This window comes from Macaca nemestrina, chromosome 3 (genome assembly GCF_043159975.1).
Source record: "Macaca nemestrina isolate mMacNem1 chromosome 3, mMacNem.hap1, whole genome shotgun sequence".
In the NCBI taxonomy this organism is placed as follows: Eukaryota; Metazoa; Chordata; class Mammalia; order Primates; family Cercopithecidae; genus Macaca; species Macaca nemestrina.
This window is the reverse complement of record NC_092127.1, coordinates 121,242,330-121,255,128: the sequence shown is the minus strand read 5'-3', so window position 1 is coordinate 121,255,128 and position 12,799 is coordinate 121,242,330.

Sequence of the window (12,799 nt, the reverse complement as noted above, 5' to 3'; positions counted from 1 at the left end):
TCATTTTGTTATGTACCCAGTAGTCACTCAGGAGCAGGTTGTTCAGTTTCCATGTAGTTAAGTGGTTTTGATTGAATTTCTTAGTCCCTGAGTTCTAGTTTGATTGAACTGTGATCTGGGAGACAGTTTGTTAAAATTTCTGTTCTTTTACATTTGCTGAGGAGTGCTTTACTTCCAACTATGTGGTCAATTTTGCAATAAGTTCAATATGGTGCTGAGAAGAATGTATATTCTGTTGATTGGTGGTGGAGAGTTTTGTAGATGTCTATTAGGTCCACTTGGTGCAGAGTTGAGTTCAATTCCTGGATATCTTTGTTAACTTTCTGTCTCATTGACCTGTCTAATGTTGGCAGTGGGGTGTTAAAGTCTCCCATTTTTATTGTGTGGGAGTCTAAGTCTGGGCTTCCCTTTGTGAGTAACCTGACCTTTCTCTCTGGCTGTCCTTAACATTTTTTCCTTCATTTCAACTTTGTTGAATCACAATTATGTGTCTTGGAGTTGCTCTTCTTGAGGAGTATGTTTGTGAAATTCTCTGTATTTCCTGAATTTGAATGTTGGCCTGCCTTGCTAGATTGGGGAAGTTCTGTATAATATCCTGAAGAGTGTTTTCCAACTTGGTTCCATTCTCCCCATCACTTTCAGGCACACCAATCAGACATAGATTTGGTCTTTTCACATAATCCCATATTTCTTTGAGGCTATGTTCATTTCTTTTTACTCTTTTTTCTCTACACTTCTCTTCTTGCTTCATTTCATTCATTTGATCTTCAATCACTGATACTCTTGCTTCCAGTTGATCGAGTCTGTTACTGAAGCTTGTGCATTAGTCACATAGTTCTCGTGTCATGGTTTTCATCTCTATCAGTTCGTTTATGGACTTCTCTGAATTGGTTATTCTAGTTATCCACTCTTCCATTCTTTTTTCCAGGTTTTTAGCTTCTTTGCACTGGGTACGTAGTTCCTTCTTTAGCTCTGAGAAGTTTGATCGACTTAAGCCTTCTTCTCTCAACTCGTCAAAGTCATTCTCCATCCAACTTTGTTCCGTTGCTGGCGATGAGTTGCATTCCTTTGGAGGGGGAGATGCACTCTGATTTTTTGAATTTCCAGCTTTTTTGCACTGCATTTTCCCCATCTTTGTTGTTTTATCTGCCTTTGGTCTTTGATGATGGTGATGTACTTATGGGGTTTTGGTGTGGATGTCTTTTCTGATTGTTAGTTTTCCTTCTAACAGTCATGACCCTCAGCTCCAGGTCTGTTGGAGTTTGCTTGAGGTCCACTCCAGACTCTGTTTTCCTGGGTATTAGAAGCGGAGGCTGCAGAAGATAGACTATTGCTGAACAGCAAGTGTTACTGTCTGATTCTTGCTCTGGAAGCTTTGTCTCAGAGGTGTAACCAGCCATGTGAGGTGTGAGGTGTCAGTCTGCACCTAGTGGGGGATGTCTCCCAGTTAGGCTACTCAGGGGTCAGGGACCCACTTGAGCAGGGAGTCTGTCTGTTCTCAGATCTCAACCTCCATGCTGGGAGAACCACTGCTCTCTTCAAAGCTGTCAGACAGGGACATTTACATCTGCAGAGGTTTCTGCTGCTTTTTGTTTAGCTATCCCCTGTCCCCAGAGGTGGAGTCTACAGAAGCAGGCAGGTCTCCTTGAGCTGCGATGGGCTCCACCTGGTTTGAGCTTCCTGGCGGCTTTGTTTACCTATTTAAACCTCAGCAATGGCGGGTGCCCCTCCCCTAGCCTCGCTGCTGCCTTGCAGTTAGATCTCAGATTGCCATGCTAGCAACAAGGGAGGCTCCATGGGTGTGGGACTCCGGGTCAGGAGTGGAATATAATCTCCTGGTGTGCCGTTTGCTAAGACCCTAGGTAAAGTGCAATATTAGGATGTGAGTTACCCAATTTTCCAGGTGTTGTGTTCTCTATTTCCTTTGACTAGGAAAAGGAATTCCCTTCCCTCTTGTACTTCCGTAGTGAGGCAATGCCTCGTCCCGCTTCAGCTCTCACTGGTTGGGCTGCACCCACTGACTAGCACCAACTGTCTGACACACCCCAGTGAGATGAACCCAGTACCTCAGTTGAAAATGAAGAAATCACCCGTCTTCTGTGTTGCTCAAGCTGGGAGCTGGAGGCCGGAGCTGTTCCTATTCGGCCATCTTGGGCGTCCCTCCATATCTTGTTGTTTTAATTTGTATTTTCTTAATAACAAAGAATGTGAAGCTTCTATTCATATGTTAATTTTCCATATGTATATCTTGTTAAGTGAGGTCTTTGTTAAAGTCTTTGGCCAATTTTTTAATCAGATTTCTTTTTAATTTGTTGAGTTTTACATGTTTTTTATATATTTTGGGAAATTATCTTTCATCAGATTCATATTTTGCAAATATTTTCTCCCAGTCTATGTCTCATCTTCTTATTTGCTTTACCATGTCTTTCACAGAGCAGAAATTTTAATTTTTATGAAGTCCTAATTATTATTATTTTCTCTTTTTTTAATCATGCCTTTGCTGTTGGGTCTAAGAAGACATCATCAAACCTAACATTGTCTAGATTTTCTTCTATGTTATCTTTTAGGTGTTTCATAGTTTTGCATGTTATGTTGAGGTCTGTGATCTATTTGGGGTTTAACTTTTATGAAGAAAACAAGGTCTGTATCTGTATAAAGATGGAGAAAATAAACTCAAGTGACTCCAAAAGTGGGGATGAAAGATAGGGGTAAAGAACTGTAAAACTACATGTTGGGTACTATTGTTACAGGAAAAGGATCCTGATCCAGACCCCAGGGGAGGGTTCTTGGATCTTATGCACAAAGGAATTCAGGCCAGTCTGCAGTGCAAAGTTCAAGTAAGTTTATTTAAGAAAGTATGTTTATTGCAGCACTGTTCACAATAGCAAAGACATGGAACCAACCCAAATGTCCATCAATGATAGATTGGATAAAGAAAATGTGCACATATACACCATGGAATACTATGCAGCCATAAAAAAGAATGAGTTAATGTCCTTTGCAGGGACACGGATGAAGCTGGAAACTGTCATTCTCAGTAAACTAACACAAGAACAGAAAACCAAACACTGCATGTTTTCACTCGTAAGTGGGTTTTGAACAATGAGAACACATGGACACAGGGAGGGGAACATCACACACTGGGGCCTGTCAGAGGGTGGGTGGCTAGCAGAAGGATAGCATTAGGAGAAATACCTAATGTAAATGACAGGTTGATGGGTGCAGCAAACCACCATGGCATGTGTATTCCTATGTAACAAACCTGCATGTTCTGCACATGTATCCCAGAACTTAAAGTACAATAATAATAACTTATAATAATATAATATAACAATAATAATAACTTACAATAACTTAAAAATAATAATAAAATGAAAGTAAAGTAATGAAAGAACAGCTAGTCCATAGACAGAGTAGGATGTTCCTGAAAATAAGAGGAGAAATGTATCCACCCTAGGCACAATACTTGTTTATACAGGGAGAAGTGTTCTGCTACAATAGTTTGTGAAAAAGGATTAATTTTCTTGATTACTGTATTTTGTGAGAATCAATATCATTATCTTTAAAGCAAAATTAGGAATGCCTTTGTTCCCCAGTTATCAGGATATTTGGACATTCCCAAGTCTGGATCTTTTAAGTAAACATTATTAATTTTTTCCCTTAACCATAAATGCTTTTAGGCTAGGGATGTCTAATTTTCTGAGAATACAGCCCAGCAAGTCCCAGCCTTATTTTTCTAGTCCTCACTCAAAATGGAGTTGCTTTCATTCAAACGCCTCTGAAACTGTGTTCACTATTTCGGTGACAGGTTAAATAGAAGCCCAAACCCCAGCATTACACAGTATGTGTTTGTAACAAACCTGCATATGTACTATCTGAATCAAAATTTAAAAACAAAACAAAACAAAAAAACAAAAAAATCCATTACCAAGACCAATGTCATGGAGCTTTTGCCCTAGGTTTTCTTCTGGGAGTTACACAGTTTCAGATCTTACATGTGAGTCATTGCTCCATTTTGAGTTTTGTGTGTGTGTGTGTGTGTGTGTGTGTGTATGGAGCAAAGATCAAATTCCAATTTAAGTTTTTTTTGTTTGTGGATATCCAGTGTTCCAAGGATCATTTATTGAAGACATTATCCTATGTCGATATATACGCTTGATAACTTTTGTCAAAGTTTAGTTGACCTCATTATATACTTGGGTTTATTTCCGGGATTTCTATTCCATGTGTGCTTTCATGCCCATACCATATACTTTGGATTATAATAGCTTTACAGTGCAATTTCAAATCAGTAGGAAAAAAAAAAAAAGTCTGTGCCTAAATACTTTTTCTTAGGCATTTAGATGTCAAATTGTTCTAGCACATGGAACAATTGTTGAAAAAAATCTTTCTTTGGTTCCTTGTATTGCCTTTGCTCCTCTGTAAAGGTCCTTTGAGTCTACTTATGTGGGTCACTTTCTTTGACCTCTATCCTGTTACTTTGAATCATTTGTTAATTCTTTCACTAGTACACACTACCTTGATTACTGTACTTACTTTATGGTAAGTCTCAAAATTAGGTAGCATCAGTCCTCCAACTTTGTTCTTCTCCTTTAAAACTATATTTGCTCTTTTGGTTTGGTTTCCTTATGTTACATTTAGAATCAGTTTGTTGATAACTGCAAAATAAATTTTTTACTGGGATTGCATTAAATTTATAGATCAAGTTGGGAAGAAGTGATATTTTGATAGGATTGAACACAAAACCTCTCCATGAACACAAAACCTCTCTCCATTTATTCAGTTTTTCTTTTATTTATTTCAGTAGAGTTTTGTAGTTTTTCTCATATATATCTTTAGTTAGATTTATAAATAAGTGTTTCATTTTGAGAGGATGATAACGCAAATGTGTTTTTAATTTCAAATTCCACTTGTTAATTGTTGGTATGTAGGAAATTGATTGACTTCTGTATATTAACCTTATAGCCTGCAAACTTTCTATAATGGCTCATATTTCCAAGAGTGCTTTTAGATATTTTTTAGGATTTCTACATAGACAAGTATGTCATCTACAGACAAAGATAATTTTATTTTATTTTTCTTACCAACTCAGTATACCTTTTATCTATTTTTCTTGTCTTAGTGCCTTAGTTAGCACTTCCAGTGTAATGTTGCAAAGCAGTGGTAAGAGAGAACATCCTTACCTTGTTTCTGATCTTAGTAGGAAAGTTTCTAGGTCCTTACTGTTATGTATATGGGTTTTAAAAAAAAATAGCACTACCTGTTTTCCGGTATTATAAGTTGCTCCGGGCTCATTTATATTTACTGCCACAGTCTTTAATAAGCCATTTCTCCAAGGATTTCTAGTCATTCCATTGGAATTCTCCAATGGAATGACTAGAAATCAAGATCTAGTCACTTTGTGTATTCTTTGCTGCTGCGGTGTTCTTTCTAGGTTTCCCCAACTGACAGAGCAAGGAAATTTGTGTGTGTATATGATCCCATGTGTATACACATATCTGTAATGATTTCCCTATGTAATGATTTCCCTGTAGATTAATCTTATATGGCATCAGTCATTCTAGACTGCTGTCCCTGCTGGTCTGTAACCTATAACTTCAACAGTGAGAAACCTCACTCCCATTATCTGTTATTCATTTACTTACCTGTTCAATTGCAGATATGTGTACACCTATTTCAGAATTGTTCATCGGTACCCCATGTGAAACTTTATCAACTATAATACAGTATTATGTACACTTCCCTTTTCTTTTAGTCCTATAATTCTATTCATTTCTAAATGAATAAAATTTGGAATATCCTATTTATTTGAAAAATGAATATGAATTCTAGAAACACTGTTTGTTGCACAGAAAGCCAGTCACTGAGATGATTGTTGCCAAGGAAGAAGTCTTTAATTGGGTTCTGCAGCTGAGAATATGGGAGAACAGCCTCAAATTCCTCTCTCTGACTGACTATAATAAGAGGTTTATATAGCAGGGAAGAAATGTAGCCATCTATAGGAGAACAGGAACTTGGGAGAGATAAGGAAGGAATCAGAATGAATGAGGGACCTGGCGTCTCATTATCTGGATGAAATAATCTGGTGAGTTTCAGTTCTTTGATACTTTTTGAGAAGCCTGTGGTTCCTTTCCTGAGGAAGGAACTCAGATAAAATGAATGTAAGTTTCAAGACCAAAATGGCCAATTTCTATGTTTATCTAAAAAATAAATAAATAAACAAAGAAAACTCTATGTGAATGTTGGGTCAGTTTCAAGGTCAGTAGCTTTCTCCAATGCTTTTTCCTATAAGAGGGAGGCTGTTTCACACGTTTGTACTACAGTTATATATTTTTTCACAGTCAGCATTCTACCCTAGGTTCTCATGATGACCTCCTAATTTATTTTTTAAATTTATGTAAAGTAGGATTCACTCTGAGCTACGATAGTTATTACACGACATAGTTTCTCTATCCTAAAATTCTACTGTTTCACCTATTTAACCTTTCCCCACTCAAAATCCTGTAAACACTGATCTGTGCACCTTCTCTATGGCTTTACCTTTTGAAAATTTTATGTAAATCGAATCATGTATTTTGTAGCACGTTTGTACTAGCTTCTTTCACTTTACAATTTTCAGAGTTTGTTTATACATCACTTATTGAATGACCTATTGATTGCTTCTGGTTTGAGGTAATTATGTATAAAGATGTTATCATTTGCAAACCATTTCATGTGCAGACATAAGTTTTCAAATAAATTGGGTAAACACCCAGGAGTGCAATTGTTGGATCATATGGTAGAGCTCTGTTTAGCTTTTTAAAAATCGCCAAACTGACTTTCAAAGTGGCACTACCATTGTACATTATCATTAGCAGTGAGTGAGAGTTCCTGTTGCGTCATTCATTCACTAGTAATTGGTATTGCCAGTGTATTGGATTTTAGCCATTCTACTGGAAGAGGAACCATGAGCCAGAACTAACTATTGAGAAGGATGGAGAAAGTTGCATTAAATTTCCACATACTACTCAATTTCTTTATTTCTCCACCTTTACAACGCATGTCAGGGACTTGGATGGGGAAAAGGGCTTGCGCATAAGTGTTATAAACTGTGCTGTTAAAAGTGTCTTGGGTATTCTTTCCCATGGAAAATCGTCACTGCAATTTTCTTCTGTGCAACCTTTAGTCCTTTGTCATGTTGTTATAGTTCCTATGACTCTACCTACCTCCTTCATTTGTCTCCCTAATATTCCTGATCCCAGTCCCTAAAATCTCATTTAATATTTTTCAGAAAAGTTTTTTTTTTTTTTTTTTGACTTGTGACTGAGCTTCCAAGTCATATTTAGAGGGCCCATTTCCACCAAACAAGTCCATTAAGCATCATTCTCGCCCAGAGACAGAAAGGGAAAGAGAGGTCTCTTCTAGAAACTCTGTGATCAGTTTTTAATTTAATAATTTTGTTTTTCCTCCTATGTGCAGAATCACACAGATTGCACAAAGGAGCACCAACTCACTCACCCAGTTACATGACAAGCTTGGCCCTTCCTGGGACTTCTCGGTGTGGATTGAAAGGGATTTATTCTGGAGTGAGAGCAGGAAGTGTAGAGACTGGAATGGTTCCTTTGGGAAAGAAAAGATAACTGGCTGATTCCAGGAAAGTTGGAGTGAAATTCAAATTGCCCAGGTTTACAGATAAAGACTGCTATGATGATTAGCTAATGATTAGCACTTCTCCAGGAAGTGTCAATGTGGCTTGGAACTTTTAGGAGAGAAAGGTGCTTTGGGAGGCGGCTGGAATGAAAAAGAACTACAAAACTCTGCATGATAGGCCCCCACAGTGTCTTTGGTTCTGAAAAGCAGTTGTCACAGTCCTGCCCACTCTTATTCTCCAAGAGATTTCCGTGAAAGTGATTTAAAACCCTCCGTTCAGGAATTCCTATGGAAACATAGTAGACTGAAATGCTGGCCTAAGTGACTTAAGATGGCTTATCCTCAAAACTAGCATGGAGTTTTTGTTTTTAAGGTGTCATACATATTTTGAGTAGTTGGCAGATTGTACAGTTTGTAACTAAATTTTTCTGCTATGCTTTTTAAAACCATAAAAAAATCCAGATATTGACTAAATAGTATTCAGTTAAATCGATATGCAAATTCTTCCCCATTTTTATTTACAATTTGGTAACACCTTGCCTATATCTTTCTCCTTCTGATTAGTGCCCATCGTTTTCCTTTTCCTTGACCCAGTTTTAAATGTACAAATACTCTCTAATCTCAGTATATGTAGTTATCTCTTTCCATTTTAACAGTAAGAAAAATCATACAGCATTCTATTTTCCTGAACAATAATTCTCATTAAGTTGTAAACTGATAAGCTTACAAATGAGAAAATTTCAAGTACAGTAAGTTCCTATAAACTTTGTTTTTCCTTTGTTAATCATTCAGTTCTGTCAACCTGTCACTGCTAAAATTTTTCATCTTTAGAACTTAATTACCTAGGTCAATTTCTAACAATTTCTTCATTCTGTACACATGAAAAAAACTGAACCATTTGAGTAGAAGCTCTGATTAAAAATGACTCACCATATCAATTGAACAGGTGACATTCTTTTCAAGGCTTATAATTCATTTTTATTAGTAGAAATTGTTTCGTTTAATTAATAGATAGTTGTACTTGATTTTATCAAGGGAAAGCAAGAGTTTGTTAGGGTGCAAAAGAAATGTTTGTATTTGCCTATGCTTAATAACTTCTAAATTCTAAATTTGTTTAAATGATATTAGATACTCAAAATTTTAGTCTAAGAGCTTTTGTAAGATTTTACGGAAATTCAGATTTCAAGACTACTTATTATTTTTTGTCTCTGTTACTTAGCCTTCATTGTCAACTGAAAAATATTTGCTATTTATTCATAATTTACTTAAGGTATAGTTACAGATTCTCATTTTCCTTTAAATGCTTGACAAGCATAATGGAAATTTTATGCAAGATTCATTTTCATGTTATGTAAGAAAATTTTTGTCATGTATGAAATTACTTCAAGCTGTTTATGTAAAATATGCTTATTGGTAACTTTATACGTATCCATTGAAGATAAGATCATGCATAGTTTTTTTTCTTTACATTGTATAAAGACATACAATATTTCTCTGTTTTATAAACTCACTTTTTTTAATTTTTAAAAGTAGCCTTATTAAAGCATATATATATATGTGTGTATATATATATACACACACACACATACAAACATAGAGAGAGGAAATTCACCAGTGTTAACTGTATAAGTCAGTGAATTTGATAAAACCACTGCCAAAATGAAGTTACAGAGCAATTTCATGATCACATAAAGTTTCATCATGGCCTTGGCAATCAATCCCCTCATACAAGCCCAGACCCAGATTTCCATCACTATGAAATTGCCTTTAGTAGAATTCATACTAATAAAATTGTAAAGATTCACATCTTTTGTACGTGGCCCCTTTCACTTACTTAATGCTTTTAAAATGCATCCATGTGGTTTCCTGTATTAATAACTTTTAATGGCCACTAGAATTCCATGATGTGGATGTAGTAGTATGTTTATCCACCTGTGGCAACAGAGAGTTTGTCATTTCTGTTTTCTGGTTATTTTACATTAAACTATAATAACCCTGCCTGTCTCCTCTGAAATGGAACCAGACTCCCAGGTAGTCCCAGATGGAGATGGGCACAGAGGCATGGAAGTCCGGTTCTTGAAGAAAAATGGCAGCCACAGGACTAGAGATCTAGTTTTTTAAAAAAACAATGTCCCCTTGGCTGCCACATGGGGATCATTTCCTGCACAGGACAGCATTAAGATGGAAGTGGATGACCTTGCACTGTAGCAATTCATTACTCTTCCATCCCTCAGACTTCAGGTTCACTCTGTGACAATGAGGAGAATAGATACATTAAGGCTAGTTGTAACAGTATAAAGGGAGAGGAGCAGACTGAAAAGGATCCCTCCACTACAAGGTAAGAGCTGATTGTAGTGATGATCTCATCCCCCAGGAGACAGACAAGAGGACAGACCCAGAGGTACTGATAAGTAGAGAATTAAGTGTAGTCTTAGTGAATAGCATCAAGGATGCCACCTTTAACCATTATTATAGTTACTAGTTCATATTTGACTGTTTAAGGAATGCTTGTTTCCTAGTAAAATATTCAGTCCATCTTGGGAAGGTCACTGTATCTTACTTTCAGTGACCTGATTACTAGGTTTTAGACTTTACGCAGGCCCTGGAGACAGTTTCTTCTCAGCATTGCTGAGGAATGTAGCACATTCTGTGTGAACAAGAGACCCAATTCTTCCTGTTCCAGGAGCTGCTGAGGTTGTCATGACTACAGTTCTTCAGGATGAGCTCTGGGATCAAGGTAGTCTTGTTGAGACCACAAGACTTGCCCACAGAGGTCTTCACTCTCTCCAAGGAGATGTTGGACAGCAATGCAAATGAGTTCAAACCTAAATTTAGGCCTACTCCCTACCATTCTGCTATCTTCTCTGAAGAAAAGACAGGGGTCCCCACAAAAGGTCTTCCATTCCCTTCAGGTCGGAAGTACCCAATTCTGTTTTGAATCCATCTCACACAATGAGTAGAAACCCCAGGATCAAAGATGGCTTAAGCCATTTGGCTTCACATAATCTAGGGCAGTAGGCAGTAGGTAATTTCTGGTTTGGAAGGGTTGGGAGCATCATGTATGGGATCAGCAATGTCCATGAAGAAGGGAGATCTCTGTAAGGTCTAAGTGAACCCCAGTTCAGGTCCTCTAGGCCAAGGCTGGGTCATATCCATGGCTACACCTGTTACTGAGGACTCAAAGAGAGTTCAGACCACTTACGGTTTTGTCTAGGAAATGAGAAAGGCAATACTGAGGTGTAATGTAAGCACATTAGGTGGCTGATACTCATTCTGGCAGCTGGTAGAAGCTATATGACTTCCGTCACAGGCTCTGGCAGTGACAGGACACTACAAAGGATCCACTGCAGGTCCCAAAGTGCAAGGTACCTCTTGAAAGCTTTCCACATACCTGGCACTCATAGGAAGTTTCCCTATTAGGACTGTTAAGATGCAGAAGTGTGGTAGGCCAAATTCTAAGACAGCTCCCAAGATTTTTCCATCCTGTGAGACTGTGAATTTGATGAATTTTTCTCCCATATTAGGTTATGTTATATGACACAGTTGACCTTAAGAAGGAAAAATTATCTAGGTAGCCCTAGTCTAATTGTATGAGCCCTTTAATAGCAGATAATTGTCTCCCATTATTAGCACAGGAGGAAGTCAGAGATCTGAAGCATAAAAACAATGCCATACACTACTGCTGGCTTGAAGATAGAAAGGCCCAAGTGTCAAAGAAAGAGGGTGGCACCTAGGAACTGAGTGTGCTTCAGCTGACAGCAAGCAAGGAAACATAGATCTCAGTCCTACAAGAGCAAAGACGTGAATTCCGCAAACAGGAATGAGCTTGGAAGCTGGATTTTCCCCAGAACCTCCAGATCAGAATGAAATTTGGCCAGAACCTTAATTTCAGCACGAGCAGAGAATGTAGTCATGCTGTGCCATAATTCGCACCTCAGAACTGTGAACTAATGAATGGGTATTTTGCAATTATGGTAATTTGTTACACAGCAATAGAAAACTAATACCACAGTGTTGAATTTCTGGAAGATGGCTCATGTATATCATATTTTTTTTTCTCCTTGTATGTACACGTCACTCTCTCAGCGAAAGGTGAAATTTGTGTCATTATTCATTTGCTTCCGCTGCAATATGTCTGTTCAAGACACTCCTTATGTTTCTCTTTTCTTCATCATGAATTACTTACATTAATTTTGATAATTTACTGTATTAAAGTATTACCTGTCTTTGTTACTGAGGTTTTGGGAATTTCTTTACATTTTGTACCAGTGGAGAGTACTTCATTCTCCTTGCCCTAGTCCTGGACTTCTTAAGAGGCAGGGATTGGTCAAGACTCATCAAATCTCCTGGAATATATGCTTTATGAACACAGTCTTAATTCTGTTTTATGCATTATTTTATCTCCGATGCCAGAAACAGGGGCTAGTACATGAAACAGATTCAATAAACTTTTCATGAATAAATAAGTCCTAAGAAGATTAGTTATTTTTCTAATTAAAATGGACAATGGATAAATTTACTTAAACAATGAAGTGACAATATCTAATGACAAATGAAATTTCTTATGGAAATGGTAGCATTGAAGAAATACATCTATGCTTAATTTGGGACTTTGTGTTACATAGGTTCCCATGATATTTCATCAGCGCAACAATATCTACACCAAACAAAGCACATTCTTCAGATATTTGTTAATATTTCCGTATCTCTTTCAAATATAGGTAAGCATAGTAGTTGCAAAGTGAAATTTAAAAAATTGCATTTTTTTGATATGCTGAAATTCAGTCAGTTAACATTAACAATACATTTATTACTAAGATTAAATAATCTAATCATTTTAAAATAATTAAACAAATAAGGAAATACATTTCAACATGGGACCATTTGACCTTTGGCTACATTTTGAATTAAATAACTCTAAAATAGGTAGCAGTCATTTCACAAAACCTCAGTGCTTTTGTTGTTGTTTTGAAAATGGATTACAGCCAAAGTGGTCCTTCTTGTTCCTCTGGATTCACCAATCTTACTTATTCTCCACGGCAGTCTCTTTTCTTCCTTTTTTCCCTGGACTGAGGCTTCCCTGAACGTTACCTTAAGCAATTCTCTGACTTCTTCCATCTTGTATATTCCTGGACAGTACTACTACTTGCTCTCAACTGAAAAACACTCT